The sequence below is a fragment of the Lonchura striata genome, chromosome 14, assembly GCF_050655825.1.
Source record: "Lonchura striata isolate lonStrDom1 chromosome 14, ASM5065582v1, whole genome shotgun sequence".
Taxonomy (NCBI): domain Eukaryota; kingdom Metazoa; phylum Chordata; class Aves; order Passeriformes; family Estrildidae; genus Lonchura; species Lonchura striata.
This window is the reverse complement of record NC_140716.1, coordinates 5320566-5343507: the sequence shown is the minus strand read 5'-3', so window position 1 is coordinate 5343507 and position 22942 is coordinate 5320566. Positions and strand designations below refer to the sequence as shown.

The window sequence follows — 22942 nt, the reverse complement described above, 5'->3', positions numbered from 1 at the left end:
CACGGGCTAGTCCTTACCTCAAATGACAGTGCCTGGGGAGAGAGAAGAGCACTTCTATTCCAAGGGCCAGCTCAGTGCCAGCCACAATTTAATCATCCTGATTAAAGGTGTCTTGTGTTGCTAAAACAGCAAGCCTGCCCAAAATGGGGAGGCAGGATGGCAGTCTCTGGGACAGGGGAAGGGAGGTCTGAGGCAGGAGGATGCCTGGGAATGGCTGAGCACAGGGGCTGGGTACCCCTGGGAGCTGTGGCGGGGGTCGTGGTCCCCCCCATCAGTGTCATGGCTAGTCCCAGTCCTCTGCTCCCAGCATTACCTGGTGCTGCCCAGCTGGGACCAGTTTGGCCCACGGAGGTTCAGATTTGGTGTGAGGGGCGGGGTGGCTGCCATGCACACATGAGGACACGCAGAGATGTTCTCACAGGCTCACAGAGACACACACCCGGGTGTGTAAATTCAGACACAGACACACCCTGGACCCTGCACCCTCCCACTGCACAGATACACCCCAACACACAAACACGATCATCCCTGCACCCCCTCAGGGTGTCACCACACACACACACAAAGGCAGATGTCCCCGACACGGACACTTCACAAGCCCTGCACACTCACAGCCCCACTCTCACAAGGTGTCACTCACACGGGCAGTGTCACAAACATCCAAGTGTCACAAATAGAGTGTCGTGTACACACTGTACCGCGCAATGTCACACACCCAGTGTCACAGTGTCACACACCCCGTGTCACACTCGGTGTCATCCACACACAGCCCCCAGCTCCCGGTGCCAGCCCGACTCTGCCGACCAAGCCCTTTATCGCTCCGGGCCGTCACCGAGCCCCGGCGAGCTCTACCGATCCGTGCCATGCCGAGCCGGAACCGAGCCGAACCGGCCGTGCCGAGCCGTACCGGACCGTGCTAGGCCGTACCGAGCCGAACCGTGCCGTGCCCCATCTCGCCCCTCCAGCCGGCCCGCAGCGAGCCGAACTGCGCCGTGCCCATCCCATCCCAGCCGAGCCGCGTCGAGCCGAGCCGTGCCGAGCGCTGCCGGCGGAGCCCCCCGGGCCTGGCAGCGCTGCCCGGCGCCGCCCGCACGGGCAGGGCTCTTCGCCTGACGCAGTGAGGAGCTGCAGCCCTTCTCTTCTCGGAGGCCGGGCTCCAGCGCTGGGATTTGCTCGGCTCCGGCTGCGTTTCCCTGCCCGCCTCCTGCCCCCGGCCCGCCCGCTTGGAAGGGCGCGGGGAGCCGCAGCCGCGGGTGCGTCCGCCGCCCATCACCGCGCTTCGGGGCTGGGCGCGCCGCCGAGCGCCGGGAGCCGCCTCCGGAGCAGGTAGGTGCGCCCGCATCCCCCGCCGCAGCCCGCCCGGGCCCCCCCCGCCGCCCCCGACCCCGAGCGGAGCCCCCCGCCCCGCTCCGCTCCGGCCCCGCGCCCGGTGTCGCCCCGCCGCGGCGCCCCGCGCTGCCGGGAGCCCCGCGCAGCCCCCGGTGGCCGCTCCGTGTCGCCAAACTTTTAGCGGCTGCAGCCCAGGCTGGGGCTCCGGCGGGAGGGGAGCGCGGGGCCGGCGGCGAGGGGAGAGGGGCGCCCTCCCCTCCCCAGTTCGGCCGGGGCTGCTCCCGCTGTCCTCATCCCCAGGGCGAGCGGGAGATCGGGACCGGAGCAGCTCCGCAGGGCTGCGGAAGCGGGAACCCCTCCGGCCGCTGGGCCCGCGTTCCCTCCCCGCCCATGGGGGATCCCCACTTCGGGGTCTCCCTCCGCCGCCGGGGTGCGCCCCAGCCGGAGCATCCCCGGGGGAGCCTTTGCAACTGGTGCCTGCGGGAAGCCGCGGTGCTCCGGGGGAAGAGCCGGCGCCGCGGGCAGTAGCATGGCCTCGGGGGCAGGGGTCTTCCGCACGGGTCGCCACAACGCCGGCACGGAGCGCTCGGACAGGGCAGAGCGTCGCCCTCACCCCAAATAACCCTGGAGGCTGCGAACCTTGGGGTGGGAGCTGTGGCAGAGCCGCTCTCCGGCTCTGCTCCCCCCGCCCCCCAATCCCTTCTGCATTCCCACGCCGGCAGTTGGGACCTGCCTCCCCCCACACGCGCTCCTTCAGCGGCTATTTCTGTCCTAGCCAAACGCGCCGCACATAGAGCTTTAATTAAAGAAAATTAGTGGAGGAGGGCGGGGAAGGGGGGGGGGGGGTGTCCGTGCTCCGGAGAGGGGGACGGGCCCCGGGACCTCGCCGGTGCGGCTGCCGCTGTCGATGGCTCGGGGGAGGTCGGGGGCAGGTGCCCGCCTGAGAGTTTGAGCCGCTTTCGCTTGGTTGGTTGTTGGGTTTTTTTTTAGAAAAGGGCGGCGGTGGAGGTGGGGAGGCGGGGGGAGATGGAACGGACACACGACGACGCGGGAACGTGTTCCTTCCCGGAGGGTGTGTTGCAGTTTTAATTATAATGACAGATGTTGCCGTAAAGTTCCGTCTCGGTTCCTGAATACAGGCAGAACACGAAGCACCGACAAACTCGCCCGTCGGACCGGGCACTCGCCCTTCGGCGCAGCGGAGTTGCCAAAGAATTTTTTTTTTTTTTGGTTGCTTTTTAAATGAGGCTCGGCCGGGTCTGAGGATCCTTGGGGCAGTGCATGGAACGCGGGGATACCAGGGAGATGCGGGCAGCCTCCGCTCTCTGGGCAGGATCTCTCCAACCAGCCCAAACCCCCGGCGGTTCCCAGTCCTCGTCCCGCTCCGTGTGGAGCGTGGCTGCTCGTCCCGTGCGCGGCGGGACCCGCGGGGCAGCGGCGCCCGGTGCTGGGGAGGTGCCGGGTGTCCCCCCGCAGCCCTTTCCTCCTCCAGCTCCCCTTGGACAGAATCCTCCGCACCTCCGCTCATCCCTGCCTTTCCGGCTCGGGCAGCCCGGGGGACCTGCGGTGCTGCCCACGTCCAGGCTGCGATTTGCAGCCCCGGGAAAGCCCCGCGGAGGGAGGGGACGGGGGGGACTGGCATCACCGGGCTCCCCCGGGGCAGAGCCGCCGCTCCCGCCTCCCCGGCCGGGGACTCGCCTCCTCCCGTCGGCTTCGCGCGTTCCGCCGCCGGTTCGCGCTGGATTAAATATTTAGAAGTTTGCAGCGGTGAATAAAGCGATCGGTAATAGAAATTGATGGCACCGATGCAAAGGGGGTGGCACCGGCGGCAGGAACGGCGCGGCTCAACGGGAGCGGGCGGGGCGCTCCTAGGAGGGTTTTTAAGGGGTTTCACCCCAAGTTGAGGGTTTATCGCTCCGAATGCTGTGGCAGCGCCAAAACCCGGGAGCTGCTCTTCACATTTCCGACGATGTCTTTAAAAAGCATGTTTTTTTCCGCCCTGCCTGCCTGGAAAGAATAACCCTCTGCTTTCGCAGAGACGAGGCAATCCGCTCGAATTTAGCACCTAAAATCCCCCGTCAGCACCTCCCGCCGTGCTGCCTGACACCAAGCAGGGCTCACACTCCTCTAGACCCTCTGGGTTTGCCATGGCAGTGGGGTGGGGTCGATAGGGACCGGGAGCGTGTCTCCAAGCCCCCGAAGTGCAGCTCTGGGTAGTGGGGGGACCCCGTCCTGGGGAAGGCTGGAGCAGGGATGAAGTTTGCCCGATGACCTGGAGGAGCGAGCGGCCCGGGGGTGGGGTGCGAAGGACACGGGGCGGCCGGTGAGCCGGGCCCCGCCGCCCGCTCCGAGCCGGAGCCGGCGCTTCTGTCAGCGGCGGGGATGGGGCAGCGCTCGGCAGGGCGGGATGCGGTCCGGGAGCCGTGCGGAGGCAGCGGGAGAGGCTGAGGAAAGACGAGCTGGAATAGGATGGAGGGGCGAGCAGAGACAGAAAGAAAGGGCGAGGGTTGCCCGGGGAATGGTCGGGGATACGGGCCCACCCGTGCCCTGTCCGCAGAGCTGCTTCTCGGTGGGAGCGGCTTGGCGTGGGGATGGGGAAAGCGCAGGGCAGAGCGGAAAGCCCTGGGGCCGTCCCCACGCCCCTGCTACGATGCCAGAGACAGTCTGTACCCACCAGGGCGGGTCGGTGCCGTGCCCACGCCCGCCCACGCCCCTCACCCCGCGCTGGGGGACGCTCCCCCGGCCCGGCGCTGCCCACGCGTGTCCCAGCCCGGCCGCCGCTCCGGGCTGGGGCAGCGCCGCTCTGTGACAAGAGAAAGTGGCTGGAAAGGGGCGAGGCGTCACACGGTCTGCCTCCGGGAGGCAGGGAAAGGCTGAGGGACCGATGGGAAGGCATGAATGAATGAATCTCCATAAAGAGCCCCAAGCAGCAGGGAGAGGGAGAGAGGAGGAGGAAGGAGAGGAGGAGGAAGAGCAGGAGCAGGGCAGGCAGCAGCAGACGTGACGCCGGCAGGTAAGGGGGTGCAGTGCCCCACGGCCCCGCCGTGCCCGGGATGGCAGGTTGGGGGGCACAGCCAAAGGGGGACAGGAGCTACCGGGACCCTGCATGGGTTTAGGCTTTTTTTTTTTTTAGGAAGCATGTTTTCCTCCTGACTCCTTGTGAAATGTGGAGTCCCTAAACTTCCTAGGACTCCTTTCCTCCCCCGGTACTGCCGCCCCGAGCCCGCCGGCTTTGGAAGGCTGCGGGCTGAGCCGGCGGCATCTCCCGGCGGGACCGGCCCCGAGGCTGGACCTGCTCCGCACCGGGACAGCCCCGAGCCGGGCCAGCCTGCCCGGTGGCAGCGGCGCTCGGCCGGGCGGCTAGAGTTACGTTGCCGGGGATATGCAGCTTCTGCCGCGGCCCCTTTGCTTTCGGGGCTCAGTGGGGAGCTCCTCTCCCCCCGGTCTCCATCCCCCTTCGGCGCTCCATCCCTGCCGTGGTTACATAAGGCAGAGGAGCCCGTAGCCAGCGCTGACGCGGGCCGGATCATCGGGATCGCGCCCAGGGATGCCCAGAGCTGAGCTCAGCCTTGTCCGGCTGCTCGCCATCCTCGCTTGCCCCTGCCCCGCTGCCCGCGTTGAGGCACCCGCTGCCTGTCCCTGCTTGCTGCGGGGACTGTGCGGCACAGGCAGCCCTACACACACACAGACCCTGCCCTGCCCTGCCCTGCCCTGCCCTGCCCTGCCCTGCCCCCGGCTCTCCCGCAGAGCTGCCCCGCACTAACGCCGCCGGAATGCGCGCAGCCCTCGGAGCGCACATCCCGTCCGTGGAGCAGCGCGGCCACCGCAGACGGGCCCACGCCGAGGCGATGCGCGCTGGAAGTGTTTGCACACAAACACAGCGCTGCAGGCAGCACACGGGTCACGCTCCCGCGTGGGCTGCTGCTGGCCAGGGGCTGCTGCTGGCCAGGGGCTGCTGCTGGCCAGGGGCTGCTCGCCGGGGCTGGCTGCTGCTCGCCACTGGCGGCACGGGGTGCTGGGTGCTCTCGCCGTGCCGGCCGGGCCGGCTCCCAGCCCGGGCAGCGCTGGGAGCTCCGCTGGGAACGCTGCGGGCCTGGCAGGGCAGCCCTGGCTGGCTGCGGTGGGCAGCTCTGCGGCTGCCCGCAGCTTCCCCCTCCCTGACCGAGGTGCTCCGAGCAGGGATCAATAATGCCTTTCTGATTGGCTTCAGTTCCCCATTCAAAGCCACTGCATTAGGACTTGATTTTTCTCCCCTTTGACTCCTGGCCAGATTAGATTGTGAATTTGGCTGATTTCAAGCTATTGGGGGAGGGAAGAATCATACAGCGAGCAGAACTGAAATATCCTACAGGATCCCCTGGAGGGGAGAGAAATCAGGTCTAGATAAGAGCTTGTTCTCCCTGTCTGGCTAATGCTTCCCTGCTTGATGATCAGAAAACACAAGATCTAACCTCTCACCAGGATGCTTAACTCTGAAAGGTCAGGCTTTTGGCTTGTTCTAGGTGCAAGGTTTGTTACTGTGAGCAGTGGATTATGTATTCTGGTTCTCCCGTCTGTGCTAAACACAGGAGTGCACGATGCATGCAAACAGCAGGATGTGGTCAGTGCTTTTGAGGTTTATGAGTTGAGCTCTGGGTGTAACACTGGGGTTGGAGGAGCTGTGAAGGGGACAGGACGTGAGGTCCATGCCCTGCAGAGACCAGAGCTGTCCCATCTGTTCATCAAGTCTCAGCCCCATCCTTGGGCAATTTTTTCTAATACTTTTTCTCCATGTATGTGCTGGTGATAAGTAAGTGGGCTATGTCAGGGAAGCCCTGCATTCCAGAGGAACACAGAAAGCAGCACCCAGGAGCATCCCAGCCATGCTGATTGGGATGCTCTTCCCTGCTGGCTGCTCCAGGACCAGGATTTCATGCTGAGAAAAGCCACAGCAGCACAGCATCTCCTGCAACATCCCAGCTGCCAGCACTTGCTGTGAATTGGTGGTAGCTCCAGGTGAAGCAAAAGCTTAGGATTATGTGGTTTTTCAGAAAGGGCACAGGGAAGTCTGGTGGAGCAGAGGGACTTGTGAAGGAGCTGTTGCAGGGCAGTGAGGAGCCTGAGGAGGGAAGGATGTGGGGCTGGGGGCTTGCTGCAGGTGAGCTGTGCTGATCTGGGCAGTGGGGAGGCAGCTGTAGAGTCACCAACAAGGCTGTGAGGCGCAGGGCTGAGGAGATGGGCAGCTACTGTGGAGAATGTCAAGAGGGTATGAGCAAGGAGCACAGCCTTGAGCAGTGTTTGGCACGATTTTGTGCAGCTGCTGTATTTTCTTGTCGTTGCAAACCGAGGGATTGGGGAGGGTTGGCACGAGCCTGATGTCAGGGCAGCTTTGGGGAGGAGTATCTGGGTGTGGGGAGATGGAGATCTGATGGCCAGCAGTAAACTGGGCCCAGAGGAGGCTGGTGGGGAGGAGAGGAGCTGTGTGGAGCTCGATGGGACAGCTGTGGAGTCACACACTGCCCAAACTGTGGGTGAGGAGGGAGGCAGAGCTGTGAAAGCAGTTGGTCTGTGAGGACTTTGGGGTGAAGGGACTGGAGACCCTGAGCCTTGGTCCAGAGTGCAGAGCAGTGCCAGGGGCTGGATGGGGAAAAAGAGGACAAAGAGCATGAAATGATTCATGAGGTGTTATTTGGCTGCTGGAGTGGGGAGTGTATGTATCCAGCACAAAGGTTATCTCAGTCCCTGAGACATCTCTGTAATAGGAGCAAATGATAATAAATATCAAAGAAAGGAGTTATGAGAGCTCCAGGTGAGGGGGACCTGGAGCCTCATTGCACCATGAAGAGCTGGGGCAGGAGGGTCTGGGGGAGGTGGCACTGAGGCTGCAGGGGTTTATGAGCCTGGGTAAAGAAGCTGGGGGGACACAGCAGGAAGCTGGGGAGGTGGAGGTGGGAGTTGGTGTTATGGCAGGAGCCTGTGAGAAAACTGCCTGTTTAAAAAAACATCCCAATAAACAAACCCAAAATGCCTATCAATCAGGGCAGGCTTGAATCTCTTGTTTGGGCTTAAATCTCTGCACTCCCTGGTGTGGTCCCCTGTGCAATGTGAGGTTCAAGGTACAGTTAAAGATGGCCCAGTGGCTGTAGAAGCAGTGCTCATGAGGAAAGCCCTCAGCTGATGAAGTGTGGACAGCTCCCTCAGGGAGCAGAGCATCCCACATCTGTGCCCTGGGAGCTCCTTGTCCTCTCTGGGGTCTGAGGAGGGACAAGTGGGATCCCAGGGCTGTGACCTCTGCTCCTGCTGAGTGGGGTCCTGCCCCTCTTGGGGACCAAACCATCAGGGGATTATTCTAACACACACATCATACGTTTCAGAGCTCTCAGAAAAGCCAAATGACCACAATTCTGCTGGCTTCCCCCACCCCTCTCTCCTTTGTGCTTAGAGGGAGTCAGTGGGAAAATCTCCAAGATCTGTTTTTTTGTTTTTTTTTTCTTTCCCATTCCAGCATTTCTTATGAGCTGGACAAGGGCAATCTCTGAACTCATTCGTATTTTTAAATCTGCAGGAATAAGAGTATGGAAATGTATGTGTTTCACTGTATCAGCTGCTATCAGCTTTTAACTTTATTACAGTAAGTGCAGAGTTTTCGTGGGCCAAACTCATTCATTGGATTTAATGGAGTTAAACTGCAGGCAGATTTGGCTACTTTTTTTGTGTATATCTTTGTAAAATGGACAGGCAGAGATCATAAAATCTTATACTCTCTATGGCATCTTTTAGGGGAAAAGTCCTCCAATATGTTTTATAAACAGCATACATAATTTGCTACAGTGTGTGCTCATACCTAACACAAGGCACTTTAGTGCTGCTTCTTTTTCCCTTTCCCAGAGCTATATGTATGTATATGAACTTGGATTTGGCTGCAGTCTTTTCTCTCTCTCCTTTCCTTAAAAGAGTCTTTAGCAGTTTTAAACAATTTAACTGGATTTATTTTTTTCTTTCTGGTGTATTTGTATATCTTCCTAGAAATGGTAATAAGAACTCTAACCCTTGCTCTGAAAGGCTCAAAATGAGGGTAGAATAATGTTTGTAAAGCCTCTTGCTAAATATCCAAAGCACTCCTAAACCATCTCATCTGCAGATGCACGATCTCAGGACATTCCACAGGTGCTGTGATACATTTGAGGGGCTGACTTTTCCCAGAGATACTGTTTTCTTCTATTTTCACAATGTGATGATATTCATTTCTTGACCTATTCTGGGCTGGGTTTAGATCCTGCATGTGCAGGGCCTTTCCCAGTGTAACGTGGAGCAAACTGACACTTGAAACTGTAGAAAAAATGTATTTCTAGGAGATGGATTTCTTTTTTAATGAGGTATTTGATGTTTTTCCAGGCTCTAAACAAATTAGACCCAGATCTGTGGCTGCAGGGCATTGGGAGGGGAAGTGGTTGATGAGCTGAGCTAATTAATTGCACTTACTTATGACTTATCAAATGGTGATCACCACCCCATATGGAGCACTTGAGTGTGTGGAATTGAGGGGAGAGGATATTGATATGTGGGATAAATGTAAAGCAGTGGTCAATGGCAAGGACATAAATAAATCTGGAGATTCTGGTGACATTAAAGTAAATTGTGGGTAGTGAGGTATGAGAGAGGCTTGATGTCAAAGGAACCATATAATGTATTTATATTCCCACTCAGGGTTTGCTGGGATTTCTAAATAATGAATTAATTCAATTACACATTCTTAATTAGTGTTTTCTCAAATTGTAGCAACATCATTAATTTACTGCGTCATATTTTTATTTTGCTGGTGTGGCGAGTTTCATTTTCGACTCTTTCCCCTCTCTGGTTTGTGAGACTCGTAACACTCAGCTGTGATGCTCATACCACAAGCTGCAGCTTCTTTGGGAATAGCAGTTTTCTGTATTATGATTTTTTTAAAATTTTTTTTTTTACGCTGACAGGCTGCACAGCACTGACCTGACCCTGTAATAGGAGGAAGAGGGAGAAAAAGAGCCCAGATCTGAAGCAGCTCCTTTTGAATGCTGAACAACATCTGTTCTCCGTAGAGCAGGGCGATCTGCAGCATGCTGGGGCAGGATTAGGCCCTTTGGGCTCCCCCAAATGGGATTATTTGATATTTTTCCTCTCTGGAAACTCATGGTACTTGCAGGGATGGATGCTCCCTGTCCCTCTGGGGTGAGTGTGACACACAGGGCTGCTCCTCCCGGGACCTGGCGCAGTGCAGGGATGGGGGGCACAGGGAGCTGTGTGCCATCCTGTGGGGCTTGTCTGCCCGCTGCTGCACGGGGAAGGTTGGGGGAAGCTCCTGTGCCCTTCATGCTCTGGCTGCAGGGGAGATGTGCTCCCGGGGGCTGCTCTGGGGCATTTGTTCTCCGGCAGCTCCTGGAAAGCAGAGCTGGCTCAGGGGCACGTGTGCAGGTGGGTGCTGGTGCCAGGGCTCTGTCCTCACCGCGAGCCAGGCTTGGGGTTAGCACTTGCTTGAAACAAAACGTGTCACCTGCTTTCTTCAAGGTAGAGGATGGTGACTGATCAGGGAGACGAACGCCAGCCAAGGCTGCTCCCTCCAAGCGACGCCTTCCAGCCCAACGCTCGTCCCAACTTCGCAGAGAGCAGTCCGGGCTTTTCTACCCCCCCTGCCCCTTTTCTTCCTTTTCATTTCTGTTCCTGGCTTTGCTTCTCTTCCCCACCCTCTGCCCACGCTCTGCTCTGGCTCGGCGGTGCAGCCTCCCCAGCCCCATTCATCACCGCCTGCTCGCCAGCACCGGCAGCCGCCGCTCCATTGATTGACTGCGGCGGGGAGTGAATTTAAAATCATTACGCTCCCGAGACAGCTTTTAAATATGAGGAAAATCAAGTCTGTTAAGAAGCCTTGTGGAAAGGGTGTCTCCAGCCAGGGAATTCCATGTGGCACTGGGTGCTGTTTGGATCCAGGGGAGATTCTGCTGCTCTGGAACTCACGTGTGTCCTTGTGTGAGCCTGGACCACTCCGTGCTGGTGTGATGAGAGTGGGCAGGCAGCTGCTGGTGGAGAATTAAGTGGAAATATTTCACTGTAGAAAACACTATTGTGTAAAGTCATCCATCTGCTGCCTGTCTAATGCTTTGCATGAATTAATGAGCTGATTGATTAGGAGAACCTTGCAGCAGCTGGGTGAGGGAAATATTCTTGTCCTCATGTTACAGGTGGGGGGAGCTCAGAGCTGCACAGGTTAAGATTAAGGTTTCCAGGCTGGGTTGGATTTTTTTGCAATTAGTGAAGGCTACAGTTGAGACATTTGTCTGTCTTGATCAGTCTGATTTTTTTGGATGTGTTTTGCCTTCTAGAGAAGTTGTGAGAGCTTGCTGTGGCTGCGACTCAGCCCCGGAAAGGCTCTCTCAGGATTCCAGCATGTTTGTGGTAAAAAAAAAAAAAACAAACCAAAAACAATCTGCTGCAGCTCTTGGCTGTGGTGTTTGCAACCAACAGTCTCCTCTCTTTCTACTAAGAAAGACATACTCTCACTGTTTCTTACAACGTTGGCTGTTTAACACACCTTCCTGTCACTCCACGGCCTTTACCAGTCAGAGCTTTCTGTAAGCATCCCCCAATTCCTCACCGTATCTCTCCTGGCCACCTGCAGCTGGCAGAGGCAGGTTACTGATGGCTGATGCATGGAGCATCCCTCTCCTCCACACTACAGCTTTTCAGGAAAGGTGCATTGAGCAAATGTCACTCCACAGCCCCAAAAATTTATCAAAGGAAATGACAGTGGCTGTGAGAATTAATCATCCCGTATCATCAAAATAAAGTTGTTGCAATGGAGTATTGTCAAAGGATAAATGTCTTAACTTCAGCTCAGTGCTGGTTCCTTTAATGCTGGTGCTTCACCAAGCAGGAGATGGTAGTTGTGTGGTCCAGGGGCTCACCTTGTGACATGATTAATTAACCCTTCCCTCTCCAGGATAAACAATTGGTCAGTCTGGTTACCAGGAAAAAGCCTGGGACACTTGAGAAGTTGAAGTAGTTTATTTTCATCATTGTACTGAGAAATTTATGCCTGGCCTGGAGTAAAATCAGGAGTGTGTGGAGCAGCACTGTAGGGGCACTTCCCACTCAGGCTTCTGAGCTGCCCCCCCCACAAAAGAAGGGTGGATTTGTTAAAGCAATGCAAAAAAGGCAACAATTAAAACAAGATACTAAACATCTGATTTACAATGTAAAAATACCTGTTTCTGCTTTACTCCTGCCAAAGGATGAGTCTGGAAAGCAAACCCTGTAACTCTCGTGTTGGTCTCACCTGCTCAGGGTGAAGCAGGCACAAAGGCTGACGTGGGCAGACATCAGGAGTGTGCCAGACACGGCTCCCATCAGGAGCAGTGGGATGAGGGATGGGACTGCTGGTGGATTGACTCCTGGGGGTGAGGGAGGCACTGCAGAAATGTCACTTCCAGTGCTGTCTCCTGGGAAGGTGGTGCTGAACAATGAATTGCAAAGTCTGGTGTGTGCCCCAAGGGGGATGGAGAGCTGCTGGAAATCTCTTTGTGTTTAAAATCTGGGCGTACAAGCCAGTCTCTTGTGTTTTCTGGCACCACTGAACTTCTGTGCTGCCTGGGTTTGAGCCTTTGTCCTGCAGGGGCTGCAGGGACCTGGCCTGTGCTAGGAGCAGGCTGTGCTTTGCCAGCTGTGCAGCAGAGCAGGACACCGAGGGGGCAATGGAGTGGAGCTCTGCCTCTGCCCAGCCCTGCTGAGCAGGCAGGTGGGGCTGGAAATGAGGGGTGCACAGAGGGTGGATGGGGATTCATACCCCCCTGAGCCCCTCTGGTGTTGCTCACCTGTCCTGGCTCCTTTTTTACATTGTCCATGGAAACCCTGGGCTCAGGAATAATGCAACTGCTCCTGGAGAACATCTACCACAGAGGAGCAAGGGGAAAACTTCAATAAATCAACATGTTTCAACCTCTGTCCCAGTTCACAAAGGAGCTGAAATTGGGCTGTGGAGTTTGTGTAACTGTTTCATATGTAAAGAAAAAGTAGAAATCAGTCTGTGGGATGAGATCCTTAAAGCTTCATTAGAAACCATACAGTCATTTAGGTTGGAAAACAGTCCAACCATAATGCTTCCAAGCAAAGTGAACGTAAGCAAAGTGAACGTCATGGCTCCATCCAAGTTCAGAGAAGTTTGTCTCTTTGTTTACTGTGTGGGTCAGTTTGTTAATCTTGTTCTTCACTAATGGGCTTGATGATCTTGGAGGTATTTTCCAATGTAAATGATTCTATGGTTCTCCAACAGTTTTGCAGAAAAGTCCTCTTCTATATTAAAATCTTTCCCAGTTATGAACTAGCTTGTAGGTTCTCTAATACCACATTGGCTTTAAGAAAAAGCCCCAAACTTTCTGCATGGCTTTTCCCCCTCTCTGTCAATAAAGAATGGATGATTCACGTTATGATTTCTTTTTGTCCATTCCAGTTCCAGCCTTAACAATATAGCCATGAAACAGCATCAGCTTGTATAGCCCTTATTTGTGGGGGTAAACATAACACACTTCATTTTAATGAGGCTGGCTTGGGAATTAAGTGTGTGTCACTTATTGATCTTGCTTTTTCTCCCTATTTAATTTGAAAAGCTGTTGTCTTTATTTTCAGCAGGTGAAATCTGACGTGTTGTTGCAAATGCTGATTTACTTCTGTGGTTTAGATTGCAAGCAGCTCCTCAGAGCCAGGGCTTGTGGGGTCCTTGAAGGTGCTGAGTTACAGGTAACCTGTCCTGCACACAGCATGTAAAGATGGGAAATGATCTCCTGAGCTGGTCAAGTTTTCTGTGACCATCTGAGAAGCCCTTACCTGTCAGAATGATACCCAGAGAGCTGGCAGCTGCATTCAGTGGGTAAACCTGGAAGTGAAGTGACTTGCCCGGGGTTATCTGGGGTGTCAGTACCAGAGCCGTGCTGGGACCAGCTCCTTCAACACCTGCTTCTGCACTACCCACAAGACTTCCTTGCTGCCTTTGTCCTTAGTTTTGCAGTGCAAGGAAATTCTTGTTTAATTTTAAATGTTCTCCTAAATCTTGGTGACGGCAGATTGACGTAAGCGTGTGCTGGATCAGGGCCTGTTCCCTTATGCATATGGATGCAGACACAGCTGTAAGCCTTCTCCATCCCGAGGCTCCTGCAGGGAAAGGAGAGATCTTCCCTCCCTGCCCATGGGTGTTCCCCTCTCCCCTTGCACAGGAGCAGTGCCTGGTTTCCAGTGTGGGAACATGAGAGTGAATTTGGGTAGAATGGCTGGTGGCTTGGCTCAGTCATTGTCCACCAGGATTCCTGGTGAAGCCTCTGTGTGTCTGCATCCTCCTGGGACACTTGGGAGCCGGGCATGGCAGCAGGGAGAAAGCCTCTGTGTTGTGGTTACATCTTCCTTGGACCTCACAAACTGGGACGTTCCTTCAAGCTTGCTGCTCTTGAGGGTTTTGGGTGGTGTGTCAGCACATGAGCAACTCTGCATGTTGGCTGTGTCTTGTCTGACAGCTTGCCCAGGATTTTGCTTTTGCTGGTGTCACCAGCAGCCAAAATGTGGCTGCTGCCTTGGGGTGGGAGCAGCAGCTCCTGAAAAGGGCAGCACAAACAGGCTGGGTCAGATGGCAAGGCAGGTTGTGTTCATCCCAGCTGGTCCAAAGCTGACTGGGAAGCCCAGGCTCTGCATCTCTCTTCATGTGTGACATCCCCTCAGTCACACCATAGCCACGTGCTTGCTCCAGACAGCACAAGCTGCTTCCTCATCCCACTGCCAGATCTGCAACATCCAGGGGGGCTCCATCCATTTACCAGCAGGGAGAATATTAAAAGAAAAAAAGGTGGCGGAGAGAGCAAGTCAGCCCAAGTCTGTTTATGGTGATTCCATCTTACTTAAAAAGGATAGCAAAGTGTAAACCATTTAAATATTTCATCTGCAGAAGAGCCCTGAATGAGTTTGTACTACGTGTGCATGTGTGATGAATGACTGGGGGTGGCAGCAGGAGGAGCAGCACCACCAGTCTTCCTCGGGCCCATGTGCATGTGGGGGAAGTGGTTGTGCTGGTTAAAGTGCTTTACTTAGAAAGGGAATTCATATTTTATTCTTTTGTTGGTGAAAGTTATCACTGTCTTAACAGGTTGGGTGTGACTACCTGAAGACAAGGGCCTTCTCCTGCTCCTCGGTGCTTTCTGCCTGCTGGGTGCCTGGTGACTCTGGAGGATGCTCAAAATAGCCCCAGATCAGAGCCCTGCCTGCCCAACCTTGTGGAGAGTCACGAGGTCACTGGTGTAACTGGGAGGATAATGTGTCCTTCTAGCTTTAAAAATAGCTGTGTTTTCTTTAATGGCATTTTCCTTGGGGCAGCCAGGAGCTTGCAGGAGTGCACAGCCCAGCTGAGGTGCTGCTGAGCGGGAAGAGGTGCCAGGACATCCCAGTTAATCCCATTTCTAAACCACATTTGTCTCTAAAAATGAACCAAACCAAGCTAGATTTCTTCTTTCTTCCAAAACTTTTTATTTGACTGGCTTCCTAGAGCCAGATTGAGGATAGGAAATGCTCTCTGGTATAACTGAATAGGATTCTGTAATCTCCAGCAGGTGAAGTGTTTAGTTAGGGTCCAAGGGTGGTGTTCTGTCATCCCAACTCTGTCTGCCCTTACCAAAATGCAGGGTTCCAGCGATGAGTGATTTGGGGCTTATCTCTGGGAAGTGCTGTGAATGCCAGACCCGTGCTTACACAAGGAGAGAAATGCATGAATTTTTCCACATCAGTAGGAGCTGGAGATTTTGCTGAAGGTGTCTCCAGCTGCAAGGAGCAAGATACGGCTCAGCTGGAGAGCTCCGAAAGGCAGAACCGAGTAGAAAATTTAAATGTGGATTTAATGCCTCAGAAAGCCTCTGTAAGGGAAGGGGCAGGTGCTGGCTGGCTCTTGGCCATGCAACAGGTCACTTGGGCTGGCTGGTTGTGAGGCTGCTGAAGCACAGGCGTGGTGTTTAATCTGACCTGGGAGATGTTCATTAGGGAGCCCAAGGCCAGGGGTGTCCCTGTGAGTGCTCTCCATGCACTGCTTGCACAGGGTCTGGCTGGATCAGCTGCTTGTGCCCCCATTTTTAAATGGAAAAGCTGCATTGAAGGTTGTCAGGAGCAGGGATGCAGACGGACAGACTGACCACGGCAAGGCGACTGGGATGCAGTTGCCTTCCAAATTCTATCCTGAAAAGGAAAAGCAGTAAGTACAGTCTGCTGGCTGCCTGTGAGATGTTGAGGCGATGGCTGAACCTCTTAGCTGATACTACACAGCACTTCTGTGGAGTTACAGGGTGCCTTGGGTAAACCCCAGCTCTGTATGGACACGGGGCTGAGAGCTGCTCTGTAGGGATCGCTGGGCTCCAGGATGGTTTGGGTGAATGGTGATGAGAGATCTCTGAAGGCTGCTCTTGGGATATCAGGTTTAGTATGGATGGAGAAAGGTCCTGCCTCGAGCTGCCAGATGCAGCACGTGGCGAGGCTTGAGGGGATGGGGCAGGGGAGAGACAAGAGGATGCTCTAGGAGAGGGGAAGTTCCAAGAGAAGGTGTGGCCCCTTGGAGACCCTTATCAGGGGGCTTCAAGATGGGCTGGAACAAGGCTTGGGCCAATGGGGTTACAGACACTTGATGTTTTAGGGGAGGGTTACAGGTGCAGGGTGAGCCGTACATTTTGGGGGGTGAGATGGAACAGTCCACTTGACCCCTGGACCCATCTATAGGCAGGGGCATTGTCCGGCTAGCAGAGAGGACTGTTCCCATCTGGCTGTATTATTTATGAATAATTATATTTATCCATCCTTCCCAACACTGCCCCTCTTCCTGCTGCTCATTCCATTTTGGCAGGGAGGCTGTGCTGGGCATTCTGGTGTCCAGGGCGGGTCTGTGCAGAGCAAAGCCATGCTGGGAGGGAGCATCACCTCTGCCCTGCTCAGCTTCTCAGGCCTGAGAACCACCTGTGCCCACCCCACCACAGCAGTGGTGCCCTGTTTGGGGTCCCTGCAGCCCCCTGTGCCCCCAGCCTTGCTGCTGCTGGGTGCTGCCCCGAGCATCACATCAGCCTTGCCCCTGGCCGTGCCCCCTCCTCACACCCCACCCTGGGGTTTTGTTGCCCAGCACGTAGCTGATGTCAATTTGTAAAACAATACTTCAGCATTACCCAGTGAAAACACAGACAGCATTGTACAGCTGGGAGCAGCATTGATTGAAGTGATATTTAATCCAAGGAAAAGACATGATACATAGTCTAGGATTCCTCGCTTATCCATCACATAATGCAGTTCATGGGGATTAAATATCCCTCCTGTAAAGTTGGTTGAGATCAGTGTTGTTATTTGTTTTGCAAATGATCCTGACAGTGATGCTGAGAGCTATTGATTACCAATGATTCTTTAAAAATTACTATTATACTGCAAATTACAAACCTTGGGGGTATCCAGTTATATGATAATGGAAAAGCATTGGTGTGTAATGACACATGCATCATAACAAATTTGCTCTGGCTATATAATGGAGATTGAAATGGACATGATTTATAACCGAGAGGATTAGCTGCTTGCCATGATACATCTGAGGTAACATGACAACTGTCTAGTTGTTCATTGTGGAAAGAAGTTCTGATGATTTGAACAATTTATAAATAAATGAAGGAAGAAAATAAAAGCAAAATCTCCTCTGCTTTTTCATTTAAAATATGTAAACCACTCTTCTAATCAATAAATAGCAAAAATCCCTCCATCACTCTCCCAGGAGCCCCCACAAAGCACTGCACAGGTGCAAACCAAGGCTGCCAGTCCTGGTGGAACTCCTGGGTTTGCCTGGAAAGCCTTCAGAGCTTCTGGCCGTGGCTGTGATGGAAGTGCAAACAAGATCCCTGAATCTGCTGGGAATTTCAATGCATGTGTGCCCTTGAAGGCAGTGGAGGACACTCGTGTTGAGTTGTGTGCTCTCATTCCTGATGATGAATGCCTGATAACACAACTGCTTGTCTTCCAGGCTCTCCTGGTGTTTCCCAGCTCCCGTGCTGAGGACTGAATGCTTGATGTGTTTGAGTGGAGCCTGAGGGCTGCTTCAGCCAAGGTGGCTTTAGCAGAGTCACAGGAGCCTTGGCTGCTCTGGGGGCAGAGCTGGGTGCTGTGACCTTGCCCTGCCACCCTGGGATGGCACAGAGGGCTGGCAGGAGGATTTTGCATTCAGGAAGGTGTGTGGTGTGAAGATTAACTCCTGTGGCATCCTGTGTGCTGCAAATACCAAGTGGCAGCAATGCAAACAAACCTTTCCTCATCACCCAGCTGATCCACAGTGGAGCCCACAGACAGCAGAGCCTGGGTCTGTGCTTCTGTGTTGACATGCTCAGCTGGGCATGGTGAAATGCTTGTCCAGGAGCCAGTGCCAGCAGAAGCACTTGTCAAACAAAAGGCAGGGAAAAACAGTTTCCTTTCTTCACCAGCACTTTCTCAGTATCTTGTGTCATGAAGTTGTATTGCACTGAGAGCCACCAGGCTGCCAGTGTGGAGAAATATCCATGGACAGGAGTTCCTCCTCCACAGACACTGATTTACTTTTGCCCTGTGCTCTTTTATTTGGTGCTGCAATAGTAGAGACACTTGCCCAGTAATTTCTTTAAAGAATTTTAGCACTTGATAACACGGCTCTTCAGATGGGGGAAGAAAGAGGTGCATACTTGTTTAGGTATTGTTCTGTACAACAGCTGAAGATCCAGCTCCAGCCTCCCATGAATCCCACTGGCTCACTTGGGAGTGGGATGGAGAAGTTTGAAATAAGAAAAGGTAACTTGGAGCCCACGTGAACAAGTGGTTGATGGGAGGTGAGTGCATCCCTGAGCACGAGCAGCACTGTGCTGTTACCCACCTTACCCAGAGGAATGACTCCCTCTGCCTGAAATGTAAGCAGTGTCCTGGGATGAGGCTGCCAGGCTTCCTCCCAGAGTGAGGAGGAGCAAGGGCTCTTTGAGACCACACCATAGAAGCAGTTTGTGAGATAAAAATCAGCGCAGAGTAAAATTATCCTCTCTGTGGAAGTGCTGGCCCTTGACTTGCAATAAAGCATTTGTGCTTTTAACTCAGCCCAAGTCCTCTGCAGGTCATGGTGTGCTGTGCCCTGTTTGTGGCCTGTTCCTGTGTGTGCTGTGCTTCAGGGGTAATCAACAGCTGCAGAGATGCTGCTTGTTTTTCCAATAAAAGTGAAATCCCAGTGTTTTTTCAGTACTTCATATATGAGAGTTTCTGCTTGTGGAGTCAGAGAGCTTTCCAGAGGAGCTGCAGTTTCAAGATTGTAGAGGAGGGTGAACCAGGAGGGAAGGACTCTGGGACTCTGCAGCTCAGTTTCTTTTTTGAAGCAGGACTTCTGCCAGTGGTGACTCAGGTTGGTGTTGACTTTGTCTGGACAAGTCTTAGAACTCCTCCTAGGGTGGATCCAGGTGGTGGGCTGACTGCTCAGGTTCCTGAGGTATTTGGGGGTACAGGTCATGGGCTTCATCCTGTGACTGCAGACCCAGTGTGAGATCCTTTGGCACTTCAGAAAGAAGGAGGGGCGAGGACCTGGGCTGGAGAAATTGTAGAGCGTGGGGGAAAGGGCTGGTTTTGGCTGTTTGTTCATCTTCTTTATCACTGCCAGCTGAAGCTGGGTCAGGGTACAGAACTGGACAGGAAAGATGCCCTTCCCCAGAGCGTGCCTGACCTCTGCACAGATGTGCACAGACATGAACGTGCTCAGGAATGATGTTTTTCCCACCATTACCTTTGTAGATGACCTGCCCTGATGTCTCTGATCCAGGTGAGAGGGCTCTCTTGCAGGAGCTCTTTGACTAGCAAACACTTCAGAGTGGCTCAGGGGAGGCTGGAGTGGCAGAAGAGAGCCCTTGTTCCTCTCAGCTGCTCTGGGTTGGGTGGATCTAAAAGTAGCAGGTATGAATGCAGCTGTCATTACTCTAATGCTTTGCATCACAGCTGGAGTGGGACACTGTCACATGAATGGATTCTGGGAGGTCTTTTGATCCAGCATTGTATCACATTTTATGACAAAAATCGGTGTAAAATGGTCGTGGTTGAGCTGTGTCCTTCAGACCAGTAACTGGCTGCACAAGTCACTGAGTCAGTGTGCACAGCAGCAAAGCATTATTTTGTATTACTGGGTAATGCATAATTCAGGAGGGACCTCTGAGTGACACGGGGACAGAGGGGCCACACAGCTGTCACTGCACTGTGTGAATCAAATTGGTTGGGTGAAGGTGGGGAGTCCCCCCTGTCCCCTGAACACTCTGGGCAGAACATTGGGGCAGGATTTGCTTCTCCTTGGAAGAGTCTATCTGGAAAATGTGGGTATATAAGCATTTCTGGGTGAAGTACCCCACCCTGGACCCTTGCCTGTCTTTAGGTGTGTGATAGCATCTCCCTTGCTGGGACAGAGTGGGGCAAAGGGAGCCTCAGGGACAATGTGGACATGGTTTAGAGAAGCTTGTAAGGGATTTGATGACAGCTTAGGAAAACTTCCTCCCTCTCCTGTGTGCTAGTGATAACTTTCCATTTATTTCTCTGCTGTTGTAATGAAAGTCCAAGTGCTACACAACTGCAGAGCTCCTGACATTGGAGCAGCCAGCATGCACCATTTCTCTGGAAAAAAGGATCCATCCAAATGGTTCCTTTATGTCATGCTCTAATTTTGCTGCTGTTGGTTTATTTTTGTTTTTGGCTCCTTTTATTCACGGTATTCTTAAAACTTCCCTTTCAGGGCTTAACAGCTTAACCATTTCCAAATCATGCCAAGCGGAAATGTAGCATACGATTTTCTCACTAAACATTGTGCTGATCGCTCAAATGTATTCTGGATTTGTGGAAAAGCTGCAAAAAACTGGGATGAAAGAGAGTGAGAATTAGCACTCAAACGAAGAGCCAGGTCTTTGCATGATTGGAAAAGGTCTGTGGAAGCAAGCAGAGTGCTCCTGGTTACCTTCTTGCTCTGCAGCATGCCACACTGGCATGGCTCACAGCAGGATTGGTGGGCAGGCAGGTGCTGAAGCACAGGCCTCAGTCTTTAAACGTGGCTCTTAGTCCTGGTTGTTGGTCCCTGATATCTGAATTATGCCCCAGGTCTGCTACCAGATTCCTCTCTAGGCTTCAGCAGCTCCTTCAGTCTCTTGGGCCTCCCTCTCTTCTTCACAGGAAAGGGATTATAATGCCAAAAATAGCCTGTTTTCCTAGGTGGGCCTCTTTGTGACTCTCTTCTGTGAATTATGTCTTTCTCCCTGTTCTTCCAAGTGAAATACAAAGGAGATGTGATTCACCACCAGTGCTGATGTGCCAAGGCAGCAGGAAAGCTGCTGGTGTGCAAAGGATGCTTTGTACCTGCACATGTGCCCTTCTGGCACACAGATCCCCTGCCTGGGCTGGTGCCTTCCTGCTCTGCTTGTCCTGCTGAGTAGCTGGAGGATTCAGGGCAGAAATGGCCCTGCTCCTGGTGCTGATGGAGCACCTCTGATGGGAGCAAATGCCACTTTTGGGAGGCACAGTGGATGTTGTGTGATCAATGGACAGTCCTGTCCTTTGAGAACTGATTTGGGATGGGTCTGTTGCAACTTTTGTTTGGCTCTTGCTCCTGCAAGGAGCTGCATATTCCCAAGGAGGAGGGCAAGGGACACATTTGGAAATGCAGACTTTCTCTTGGAACTAAATGATCACCATATCATGACTGCTGTGACTGCTGCTGAGCAAACCTGGGCTCCTGGGATGGTCACAGGGGTGCAAACTGGCACAGGAGAAGTCAGATCGGTGTGGCAGAGCTGGGAGGCTTGTTTTAGTCCTGACTTTCAAAGACAAGGATAAGAGAGTTTGGGGTTTTTTTGCCATTTCTGTCTTTTTATGGTTGCTTACATTAGAAGATTTTTAAGGGTTCCCACTACTTGCAGAAAATGCCTGTGGGACCTTGAGCTGCGGAGCTGGGCTGCAGACCACAGCTTACAGATGGAATTTGTTCTTTCATTACAGCTCTCAGGCTTGTGAGGTGAAGTGAGGGACAGCTGATGAATATTAGTAGCTTTAAAATTAATATTGCTCTTTAGAACATTTAATCTTTCATTAACAGTGTATATAATATGTGCTGGGGTGCATGCAGACCAAGATACACTCAGGTTCCTGCAGTGCTACAGCTTGGGCAGCTGTGAGTTCTGTGAGCAAGGGATTTTCCAAATCAGCAGAGGATGTGGAGAAGGGCTCAGTTTGATTTCCAGAAGTCTCATCTGTGTAAATCCTGGACAGGGGACAGACAAGACCCTGTGCCCTGCCAGAGCTGTGTGGCTTTGAAGCAGTTCCACATCCCTGCTTGCACCACAGACCAAGAGCTGAACATGGCCTTTGATTTATTTATGATATTCCTGGGAGACAGGGGGGCATGTGATGTTCTGGACAACAAGCAGACGTGAAGAGCATGGCCTGGGTACAAACCACAGTGAGGGTGCAGATGGTGGACATGAAGTGGGAACGCTGAGGGAGTGATTGCTGATTGAAAACCTTGTGATGCAGGAGAAGGGAGTAGAGGGATTCCTCAATTTGTCTCCTTGCCTCTCCCAAGTAAATCCTTTCTGGCTGATGTGGTTGGCATATGCACAGAATCTTGGCTTGGTGCTTCAGTGGATGGTCTCCAGTTCGGGTAATAGCTCAGTGGTGGGGGGGAAGCATTAGGGAGCCCAGGGGGCAAAATGGCTTGCCATGATCTTCAAAGAACAGGAAGGAAGAGCATTTTTTCTGTTCTTGTTCATATTACAGGAAATTTCCCCACTCTCGTTTCAGTTAATAACCACTGGGGCAAGAGGCTTTCCTAGCTCGTAGGGGAGCAAATCTGAATAAACCAGTAACAGTCATGTTGTTGAAGAGTGGTTCCTCTTGAGTTGTTTTTCCACTGTTTGGATAAATAAGACAATAAGAAGAGCTGCTGAGATAGTTGGCAGAGAAATGGATCCCCCAGGAGATTGGGACAATGTTGTTTATTCGTGGGAGCTGCCTGTGCATGAGGGGTCAGTCCTGCAGTTCTGTAGAGAGAAGGGAAACAAACGTTCTCTGTTCTAGCACTGGATTCATTGCAAGGAGGTATGCCAGAGATCATTAGTGCCACAGCCACCATGATCTTTTGCTCAGATTAGTTTTCTCTTTTTAAGGAAAAAAAAAAAAATAATAATGACAGGTTCCTGTTAGATCAGATATGGACAAAGTAATAGCAGTATCACAGAGATTGAGGTCTGCAAGATTAAAATGTGAAAGGGAGGAGAAATGATAGCTTTGGTCCTGCTTGCTGTTACAGCAGCCATGTGAATAAATGACTCTATGCAGATAAGCAGGGCAAAAATAAAAGGGATGCTTAGGACAAGATAGCAAAAAAAAAAAAAAAAAAGGGAACTAATCAGCGGATTCAACCACTGTAATAATGCAGTAAACATGGAAAATTACATTATATTAGCTCCTCTGCTTCCCCTTGTAGACACTAGCCACAAAGTCATCGATAGGTGATTCCCTGGGAAGGTGCAGTGCTGCAGAATCCGGAGCTCCCTGCTCCTGGGGGAAGGCATGAGTGATGCTAAAG

The 22942-nt window shown here is 53.2% G+C and overlaps 1 protein-coding gene across 3 annotated transcripts in view; it reads left to right on the top strand.

Moving 5' to 3' along the window:
* Window positions 1–1008: 1008 nt before the first annotated feature.
* ELFN1 (extracellular leucine rich repeat and fibronectin type III domain containing 1) overlaps window positions 1009–22942 on the top strand; it is a 104581-nt gene continuing 82647 nt past the window's right edge. For 2 of the 3 annotated variants that reach the window (XM_021539699.3, XM_085591685.1), the window contains exon 1: window positions 1009–1326. The gene's annotated coding sequence lies outside the window, so the exon portion shown is untranslated. Of the gene's footprint in view, window positions 1327–4091; window positions 4343–22942 lie in introns of those variants that run through there. The other variant, XM_021539698.4, reaches the window with a different exon arrangement.